We start from the raw sequence: 11,615 nt of genomic DNA on the forward strand, positions 1-11,615 counted from the left end.
CCCTACTTAGAGTCCAAATAGGAGATCAAATCAATCATCGAACATCTAAAATTAAAACTTAAAATCTTCCAAAACTCGTCGTAACCATCGATGGTGAGTCGTGATCACCGATGGCCCATTGATGATCATCGATAGTTGACTATAGTCCATCGATTGTGTAAATTATAATTTTTGGATTTCTGTAACTATTAACTGTATGTAGTCCATTAATGGTCCATGCGATCATCGATGGTCGACTGTAGACCATTGATAGTTCAAAATCTGATTTCTATTTCTCTAATTCTTTCCTTAGTCTATTGATGACTTGACTTGACGCAGCGCGGAAGTAGTAGCCTAGGAATCCACCAAGAAAAATCTTCGAATCCACGAAGAAATATTGAGGAAAAACAAAATTTTATTAATCAAAAGTTATTTTTTTGGGGGTTACATGACTCTTCTTAAATAGATAAAACAAATAAGACTCCTACCAAAACTAGAATTACAAAAATAGAAAGTATCAAGTTCTATCCTAAAAAAGACTCCCTATAATAGAGGAAACAAATCATGAATCAAAATTGATTTTATTTCTTAATCTAATTTGACTCTAAAATTAAATTTATTTCCTAATCTAAAAGACTACAACTTTATTACTAAAAATAGACTAAAGGCTGATTATTTTCGGATTTCAGTCAAATCTGGGTATAACTAATGAAATTATAAAAATCTGACAATATGGTTGGATCCGTCTCGTCGAGATAGGTGATTTATGTTGGACCCTAGAGGGGGGGTGATAGGGTCTTAAGGAAATAATTGTGTAATAAAAATTGAGACAAGCAATACACCACAAAATGAACAACTAAAGTAAATGAGGTAGAGTTAGAAATCGTTATCCAAGTGACGCGCGATGTGTTAACGAGGTTCGGTCCGCTGACCTACGTCCCCGCTCCCCACTCTCGAGGAGAATCCACTACACAACACGGTTTGGAAGCTGAAACTTCTTCTACATAACGATCTCCACAAGATCTCACTACCACACAGTTGATCACCATAAGATCTCACTACCACACAGTTGATCTCCACAAGATCAAGCTTACAACAGTAGTAAATGGTGTAAAATCTTTCTCTTTACAATAACCCTATGGCAAGGAGAAAGATCACACTTGAAGATGGGGATGTGAACTTGAAAACAGAGAAAAACAGGATTGAAAGTTTGGCTCTTTTGAAAACAGTAAAACAAAACTCAGGTTTTTCAAAATGCTTGGGATAGCTAAAGAAGAAGGGTATGAGGGGTTTAAATAGGAGAAAACACAGCTGCCAAAATAATGCGGCATAATTATGTACCAAAATTGTAAGTGCACAATTGATCAAGTTATAGTATAAAAAATTATCGATCCCACGAGGAAGGTGATTTTAAGAGATTATTAGAATTGGTTCTTATGTTTTGTGGAGGAAGGTGATTTTAAGAGATTATTAGAATTGGTTCTTATGTTTTGTGCGTGACAAAATAGGATTAAATAATAAGTGTGATTGTGGAGAGATATATGATGAGTGGTTGTTTTGATTTATATACAAGTAACAATAAATTGAATTTTAGAGAAAAGAAATAAGAATCAAAAAGAATAAATGAAATCATAAGGCAAGAAAGAAGAATGAATAAAATCAAGGAATAAAATCAAGAATGAAAAGAAAAATTAAAGAAAGTCAAGATGGAGGATTCAATTAAGATATGAGAAATCTAGAATTTAATCCACTAACTAATCTCAAATATAAAATACAAACTATTCTCTTTTTATCATATTTCAACTTAGATTTATTAAGCATAGACTATCAAACCATTTAAGGAAAGTATAACCTATCAAATTATCATCTAAATCAAAATTACTATTCATGATAAGAACAACAACAAGATAGTAATCCTAGAATTCATAAGCATAACCTATCAAATCATTTAAGATAAGCATAGATTATCAAATTCTTCTTCTACCGATTAGTTTTCTAGTTGATTATCCTAATGTAACGCCCCACCCCGAAATCCCGGAGTCGGTACGCTACTAGATCTGATGGACTGGCCTCACAAACCACCACATGTCTTTTCAGCACGTTTTGTCCTCACTCACGCGCTCCCTGGTAAACTTCTCAGGGGGTCACCCATCCTAGAATTTTTCCAGGCCAAACACGCTTAACTTTGGAGTTTCTAAGAGTTAAGTTTCCGAAAAGAAGATGCATCTTGGTGGTATGAGTATTCCAATCAAATCTATCAATACTAATCACATCACCCTCTCAAGGGTTAGGGTATTACAATCTCCCCCACTTAAACTCGCAACGTCCTCGTTGCGCCAAATCATATCATCCAAGACCGTACCATCCATGTGAGATTCTAGAGGTGGCTCCTACGACCTCAAGAGGTGGCTCCCGCCCTCTCGACGTAGCACTTTGCGCCGCATAGCACTTAGCTCTCACAATTCCGGTTGGCTTTGCTCTGATACCATTTGTAACGCCCCACCCCGGAATCCCGGAGTCGGTACGCTACTAGATCTGATGAACTGGCCTTACAAACCATCACATGTCTTTTCAGCACGTTTTGTCCTCACTCACGCGCTCCCTGGTAAACTTCTCAGGGGGTCACCCATCCTAGAATTTCTCCAGGCCAAACACGCTTAACTTTGGAGTTTCTAAGAGTTGGGTTTCCGAAAAGAAGATGCATCTTGGTGGTATGAGTATTCCAATCAAATCTATCAATACTAATCACATTACCCTCTCAAGGGTTAGGGTATTACACCTAAACATGAACATTTTAAGTGAAAGAGAATAATTTGCATAATATAAAAGAAATTAGACTAGCATCATACAATTCTAATATTCCTACAAGAATTAATTTCACATCTTAAGAAATAAAAACAAGAAGAAAAAGAACTAATTACAAAATTAAAAAGAAAATAAAAATCTAAACTATGAACAAGAAATAAATCTAACTACAAAGAATTAAAATCTAAACTACAAAATATATTACAAAAATTAAATACAAGAAAATAAATCTACTCTACAAATTAAAGTGCAAAAAGAAATAAAAAGACAAGAAAATAAATCTACACTACAAGCATGAATTTAAATCTAACTAATAAGCAATAATAAAAAAATTACCAAAAAGAAATAAAAGAGAAAAGAAATGCAAACCTTCAAATTGCTCTTCATCTCCATCCTCATCATTCAACAAAGAGGAGAAAGAATAAATTTAAAGTGAAGAAAAATTATTTTTATTAATTGCAACTAAAGTTACAATTTTTGGAAGGCCTTCTCAATTAAGAGTAGCTATCCTCTCCAAATAGAGTTATAAAATTTTTCACACCCTTAACCCCTCACTCTCTACCCCTATTTATAGTAATCATCAATGAATATAAGCCATTAAATTTATCTTGAGCCCCAAGCAAAGCAATCTCCACCTTTGAATTTGTTAGTGAAGAAATGGGTTGGAATTTGCTTTTTGTTCTTCTCTAGCCCAACATAGGAGGCCCATATGATTTTCAAATACAAATGAAAATCAAGTTGCAGCAAGTCAGCAGGTCCGGTCATGGAGTTCTGCAGCAATCAAGTCCAATGGAGCTTCATTTGATTTTCAAAACAGAAAATGAAATCTGCAGCAAGTCCGGCCCAAGTGGAGCTTCATTTGATTTTCAAAAAGAAAATGAAAAAGCAAGTCCGGCCCATTCATGAAAGTAAGATCCAAGTCTGTAGCAGTCCAGTCTTCATTCACGTGATTTTCAAAATCAATTCAAGTCTGGTCATCATTCATGTGATTCTCAAAATCAATTCTCTGCAGCTAAGTCCGGTCATCATTCATGGGTGTAATCATTTTTTTGATGGGCTTTGGGCCTTCAAGGAGTTTGTGTTGGCTTCTTTTGGAAGTTTTGGGACATTTGGGCTTTTGGCCTTTAAAATTCAATTATTTCACTCTGGCTTCTTGAATTTCTCTTATTTCTTCATTTACTCAAGGGTCTTTGTTGAGAGATGGAATTTTTGGGATTTATTCTTCATTAACCTGCAATTAAAGATAAAAGCAATTATTAGTGGTATATTTATTCATATAAAATAGATAATGAGGGTATAAAATTATAATAAAATATGATTATTAAATACCCCCACACCTAAACTTTTGCTAGTCCTCTAGCAAAGAAAATAAAAAGAAAATCCTAACTCACTTTCGCAGGAATCGTGGTTGTATTTAGCGCATACAACAAGCCTTTAAACCCCTAGGTTACCCTAGTGGACGAGTTGTAGTCTCGTGAGGGTTTGCAGTGAATATACCCACAAAATTCGGTCAACTTGTAAAGTTAAATAAGTCAGTAAATAACAGATTTTCCTTGATATATTTAAACATTCTAATTGAAGCTAGTTAATAATCAAGAAAACATTTTTATATATAACTCCAATGTAAATCCCCTAGAAAATCTTTTTCATTATAGCAATACAAAACCAAGTCAAATCTTAGAAATTTAATTAAAAAGTTTTGAAAAGAACATGCCAACTCTTTGTTTTAAATAACTTTCAAGTCTCTTGATCAAAAATTGTTTTTCAAGACCATATATACAAAACAACAATATATATATAAAAACAATGGTTAGTGCTATATATATATTTTTTCCACTCTCTAATTCTTGGTGATTGTTTTCTATTTTAACGGGCTTTCTAAGTGACCATTTAACGAGTTTTGGGCCAATGAATCCCAACCCAATTGGGCTTAGGTCATTAAGTATAGAGATACTCCTTGGGCTTAATTACTCAGTCAACTTAGGTTTTATAAGATAGAATCACCTTAAATTTAAGAGTTTTTTTTGTGCCCATTTTTCGCACTCTTCTTTTATAAGGTTAGTTTTTTTTAAATATATATATGTGTAAGTATATATAGTCTTAAAAAATGTGTAAATCAGGATAACTTGAAAAAAAATCAACTCTAAGTTAAGCATGCAAAAATTTCATTATTTTTAATTAAAAATCTAAGGTAAGACTTAAGTAAAGTATACTTTGAAAAAAATCATTTTTTAAGAATTTTATTTGGAGTTATCATAAAAGGTGAACTTGAATATGTCACTAACTAAGAACTAGAAAATTTAAAATCTATCAATTTGATCAATTATTACTTAACTCTATTAATTTGGCAAGTGACAATATTTTTATAATTTTTTTTTATTTTTTAAAAAAAAAACTATGTCAAAAGTGCAACAAAATGATCAAATAAAGAGGAAAATATATACTTCCCACCTCCACACCTAAATTTTGCATTGTCCTCAATGCAAATTCGCTGATGCACAAAATAAAGCAGATAAGAATTGAAGAACTTACATTTGTTCGGTCGATAATGATGATAAGGATCTGCAAATACTGTTAGTATGAGGATGAAGAAATCAAATAAGAGAAAAAAAAAATTATTTTTATTTTTTATTTTTATTTTTTTATTGTTAATTTTTTTTATAGATAATGAGGTTCATGAAGAACCAACACCTCTTCCTTTCCGAGTGTAGAAAATTCTAAAAATGGTTTTAAACGTTGACCATTTATTTTAAAAATATTACCATTTTTAGGATTTTCTATCTCGACAGCCCCATGCGGAAAAACTTGTTTGACAAAAAATGGACCTGTCCATCTTGATCTTAATTTTCCAGGAAAAAGATATAATTTTGAATTGTACAGTAAAACTTTCTGTCCTGGAGAGAAATTTTTTCGTAAAATTGATTTGTCATGAAAAATCTTGGTTTTCTCTTTGTAAATTTTTGAGTTTATGTATGCATCATTTCTAATTTCTTCCAACTCATTTATTTGGAGCAATCTGTTCTTACCTGCTGAGTCTGAGTCAAAATTCAACTGTTTTATTACCCACATTGCTCGATGTTCCAACTCTACTGGTAGGTGACAGGCTTTTCCAAACACTAGTCTGTAGGGTGACATCCCTAAATTGGCCTTGAAAGCTGTTCTATATGCTCACAGAGCATCACATAATTTTACAGACCAATCTTTTCTGTTATGATTAACTGTTTTTTTCTAAGATTTGTTTGATCTGCCTGTTTGTGACCTCTACTTGTCCATTGGTTTGAGGGTGATAAGGAGTTGACAATTTGTATGTGATTGAATATTTCCTCATCAAAGCCTCAAAAGAACGGTTACAGAATGTGTACCGTTATCACTGATGATTGCTCGGGGTACTCCAAACCGGGCAAAAATGTTCTCTTTCAAAAACTTGACAACGACCTTGTTGTCATTAGTTTTGCAAGCTACCGCCTCAACCCATTTTGACATGTATTCAACGGCTACTAGAATGTAAACATTTCCAAAGGAATTTAGAAATGGTCCCATGAAATCGATACCCCACAGATCAAAAAGTTCAACGGATAAGATGGGTTGTAAGGGCATCATATTTCTTCTAGTGACCTTCCCTAAGAGCTGACAGCGGTTATAGGTTTTGCAAAACTCGAATGAATCCTTGAAGAGAGTAGGCCAATACAGCCCAGATTAGAGAACTTTTTTAGCTATTTTTCTCGGGCCAAAGTGGCCCCCACATGCTTGTTCATGACAAAAGGATAGAACACTCCTAGTTTCTTCCGTGGGAACACACCTCCTAAAGATCTGATCAGGACAGTATTTGAACAGATATGGATCATCCCAGTAAAAGTATTTTACTTGGGAGAGAAAACGGAATTTATCCTGTTTGGACCAATGAGAAGGGATCTGGTTCATGACTATGTAGTTCACAATGTCGTCGAACCAAGGAACAGATTGGATTTCTAGGAGTTGCTCATCTGGGAAATGTTCATTGATCGGAACGGTTGATGTTGGTGCATTTGGGAGTCGAGAGAGGTGATCTGCTACGGGGTTCTCTGTTCCCCTTCTATCAAGAATTTGAATGTCAAACTCTTGAAGAAGGAGAATCCATCTAATGAGCCGTGTTTTAGCATCCTTTTTGGTTAAAAGATACTTTAGTGCGGCATGATTTGTGAAAACTTTGGTTAAGGAACCGATGAGGTAGGACCTGAATTTTTCTAAGGCAAAGACTACAGCTAAAAACTCTTTTTCTGTGACAGAGTAGTTTTGCTGGGCATCATTCAGAGTCCTACTAGCATAGTAGATCACATGCGGTTTTCCATCAAACCGTTGTCCTAAAACAGCTCTAATCGCAGAATCAGATGCATCACACATCAGTTCGAAGGGTAAGGTCTAGTCTGGTGCATGAATGATAGGAGCTGTGGTTAGCTCCTTTTTCAGATATTCGAAAGCTTTGAGGCACTCGAGGGAGAAGACAAATGATGTATCCTTGGCTAAGAGATTGGTCAAGGGTCTAGCAATTTCGCTGAAATCCTTGATGAAACGTCGGTAAAAACCAGCATGACCAAGAAACGATCTGACATCTTTGACTGTTTTTGGAGGAGGGAGATTGGAAATAAGATCTACCTTATCTTTGTCCACTTTAATTCCCCTATTGGAAACTACATGTCCTAAGACAATGCCTTGTTTGACCATGAAATGACATTTCTCCCAATTAAGAGTCTGATTTTTCTCCCTACACCATTCTAGGACCAGTTTAAGATAATGCAAACATTGGGAAAATATGTCACCAAAAATGAAAAAGTCGTCCATAAAAATTTCGAGAAATCGCTCTACCATGTCGGAAAAAATACTGATCATGCAACGTTGGAATGTGGCCTGTGCGTTGCACAGGCCAAAAGGCATGCGTCAGTATGCGAATGTTCCATACGGGCAAGTGAAGGTGGTTTTCTCCTGATCTTCGGGAGCGATAGGAATTTGATTGTAACCTAAATATCCATCCAGGAAATAATAGAACTCGTGTCCTCCTAAACGCTCTAACATTTGGTCAATAAAAGGAAGAGGGAAGTGATCTTTCCGAGTGGCTAAGTTGAGTTTTCTGTAGTCAATACAAACTCGCCATCCAGTTTGGATTCGAGTTGGAATCAGCTCATTAGCCTCATTTTGGATCACGGTGATCCCAGATTTTTTTGGAACAACTTGGACCGGACTCACCCATAAACTATCAGAAATAGGATAAATGATCCCATGATCAAGACATTTCAGAATGTCTTTCCTAACGGTTTCTTTCATCACTGGGTTTAACCTACGTTGAGCATCTATAGTAGGTTTGGCGTCATCTATCAAATGGATTCGGTGTTGAACAATGGTTGGACTAATCCCTTTGATATCAGTCATGGTCCATCCAATGGCTTCCCTATTCTCTCTTAAAACATCTAAGAGAGCTTCCTTTTGACCGGTAGTCAAATCAGAAGAAATGATAACTGGTAAAGATTCGTTCTCCCCTAAGTAGGCATACTCTAGATTTTCGGGTAGAGGTTTGAGCTCTAACTTAGGGGGTTCCTCCACAGATGGGCGAAGCTGGACTCGGGGTTCTATCTCTAAAGGTTCTCGTTGCCAGCCAACAGCAAAAACATGATTGACCAGCGGTTCTATCTCAAGTTCGTCATCAGAAAGCTCCTCAATCATTAAATCAGATGCATTTGAATCAGACTCACACTCTCCCTCTTGTTGTTCACTGGATATTCCTTGAATGAAATTCACTTCCATGGGTTCATCAGATGGATCACTAGGCTGTCTCCCTAAGTTGAAGATATTGAGGTCAACAGTCATATTCCCAAAAGATAGTTTCATCTGACCGGTTCTACAGTTTATCAAAGCATTTGAGGTGGCTAAGAACGGTCTTCCTAGAATGACGGGGATTTGACTTTTGAGATTGGAAACGGGCTGCGTTTCCAAGACAATAAAATCAACAGGGAAAATGAACTCCCCAACTTTGATCAGAACATCCTCTACCTCTCCTTTGGGAATTTTTACAGATCTATCAGCTAACTGTAGAGTGCATCTTGTCGGTTTAAGTTCTCCTACACCTAGCTGTTGATAGACTGAATAAGGAAGTAGGTTGACGCTGGCGCCCAAGTCTAGAAGTGCCTTATCAATGTGGGTGTTACCTATGACGCATGGAATTGTGGGATAACCAGGGTCCTTGTATTTCAACGGCATGGGTTTTGAAAAATTTTACTGAGGTTGGCAGCTAAGAAAACTTTCTTGGAGACGTTGGTGGTTCTTTTCTTAGTACATAAGTCCTTCAAGAACTTTGCATAAGAGAGGATTTGTTCGATTGCATCTAGGAGAGGGATGTTGATCTTGACCTGTTTAAACGTTTTTAGGATTTTCTCAACTTGTGGGGAGTTTTTCCTAGGTTTGAATCTATCTGGAAAGGGGGCAACGGGCCTATACCTATCTAGATCAGGCTCAATCTCAAGTTCAGCATTTTGGTCATCGGAAGGAATTGCTTCATCAGAAGGAGTGTTTTGAATGGGAGAAGGGGTTTGATCCGGTGGCATTCTAACTTGGTTGTCTATTTGTTTTCCTGATCGGAGTGTATGAACTGCATTCACATGAGCTGGATGGTTTGAACTGGATCCATTGTCTTTAGGGTTTGTAACAGGTTGACTTGGGAATTTTCCTTTTTCTCTCTCACTCACGGCAGTGGCTAGTTGCCCAAGTTGGGTTTCTAACCGGGCTATGGCTTGAGTGTTCGAGTTGAGCACTTGGCCGGTTGTTTGCATGAAGGAATTTAGAGTGGTGGATGACTGGGTCAATATATTGGTAGTTTGTGTAGAAGCTTTGATCATAGCTTCTAAACCCTTTTCTAAGACACTTAAACATTTGTCATGATCAGAATTTGTAGGCTGGTAAGGATGAGGATGTTGGGTTGGAAATGAGGTTAGCTTGTTAAAAATTGTTTGGTACATTGAACGGGACAGTATTTCCCCTAGGGAATTGTTGGTTCGACGCGGGAATGAAGTTTTGGTTTCCATGAGAATTTCCTTAGTTCCAAGCAAAGTTGGGATGATTTCTCCAACCTGGATTGTAGGTTGGAGAAAATGGATCATTTCTAGGATGCTGAAATGCAGCGTTCATCTGTTCTAAAGCATGGTTGTTTCTTAGGAGAGGGCATTCCTCTGAAACATGGGTAGAAGACTGACAGTTATGACATCCCGGGGCAGAAATATGATTAATTTGAGCCGGAGCTCGTTCCTTAACTTCTAAGGCTTCTAACCTCCGCAGATCGTCGCCATCTTCGCTTCAGACGTAATGTTTGACTCCAGAGAAAGACCACTAGACTTAGATTGGGGAACAGATGAAACCCTGTCATCACAGTTTTCCCACTGCATTGTTTTCTCGGATAGACTCTCTAGGAATTCCCAAGCTTCATCGGCGTTTTTTCTCATAAAATCTCCCTGACACATCGATTCTAAAGATGTTTTTGAAGAATAGTCCAATCCTTCATATATGACTTGGCACAATCGCCAATTTTCTAGACCATGATGAGGACATTGGATTAAAAGATCTTTAAATCGGTCAAAGTATTTTCAGAATGGCTCCCCTGGGACAATTTTGAAGTTTTGAATACTGTTTCTAAGCTTTACCGTTTTATGAATAGGGAAAATTTTCTTGAGAAAAACGGTGACAAATTCCTCCCAAGTTGAGATGGAATTTATCGGTAAGCTATACAGCCATTTTTTAGCTTTGTCCTTTAGAGCAAATGGAATAAATCTAAGCTTAATCGCATCTTCGGTTAATTCTCTCATTTTTATCATAATACATATACACACTTCCTCAAATTCCGAGATAAAAATATATGCATCTTCTGTTTCATTACCTAGGAATTTGGGAAGCATGTTTATGAAATGCGGTCTAAGCTCGAAATTTGCTCCATTTACTTCGGGGAGCCTTATGCAAGATGGAATTGCATTTCTGGTGGGGTAACACATATCCTGAAGAACTGGTTGATTTGCCATTTCTTGGATTGGTTCAACACGGATTAAGCGATGAAAATTATCCCGAACCCAAATTTGCATAAACCAAAACAAATATATTTTTTTTAAGGAAGGAAAGAAAATTAGTTTTTTTTCTTTCCTTGCGGAGCGCTTTACGCAACCCCTAAACCTTGCCTTAGACACCAACTATTCTGAGAAAACTTAAACCGTTCACTTAAGGATTTCTTGTTCCTTATTGAGCTCGAATCCTTAGGGGCCAACGTCTAATGAGTTTTAGAAGGCTTGGGTTTGTGAAGTGAGGAATTAGTGATTTGTGGGCTAAGGAAAGGGTGATGAAATCCCTTACCTTATCTTGATTATGGGTTTTGCCCTTAAGAATGTTTTAAGTGTGTGCCAAATCAAATGCTACAATCACTTTGGTGAATTCCTACACTATATGAAATTCAACCCTAGAAATTAAAAGCGACTAAAAAGGATGATAAAAAGAAAATCTTTATATTTTTTTAATTATGGTCAACAACAATCAAATGTGAGAAGGGGGAACATTGTTTGAGTTTATTATCTTGTTAGTTAATATCTAAGTGAAAAGATGAATTTTATATGGTCAACAAAAATAAAATCTTTTTTTTTAAATCCTAATTGTCTCTAATTGTGAAGCTAGCTAAAGAGGGTGGAATTGAAAATTAGAAAGAGGACTTACCCGAAAGCAATTCTTCCAAATTCTTGATCTTCAATCCAAGATTTTCAAGCTCCAAGCGGTTCATTCACAAGAAAACACACAAGTTAAAGAACCAAAATAATAAAATCCTATTTTAGCAC

Source organism: Asparagus officinalis, chromosome 1 (genome assembly GCF_001876935.1).
Source record: "Asparagus officinalis chromosome 1, Aspof.V1, whole genome shotgun sequence".
NCBI classification, from domain to species: domain Eukaryota; kingdom Viridiplantae; phylum Streptophyta; class Magnoliopsida; order Asparagales; family Asparagaceae; genus Asparagus; species Asparagus officinalis.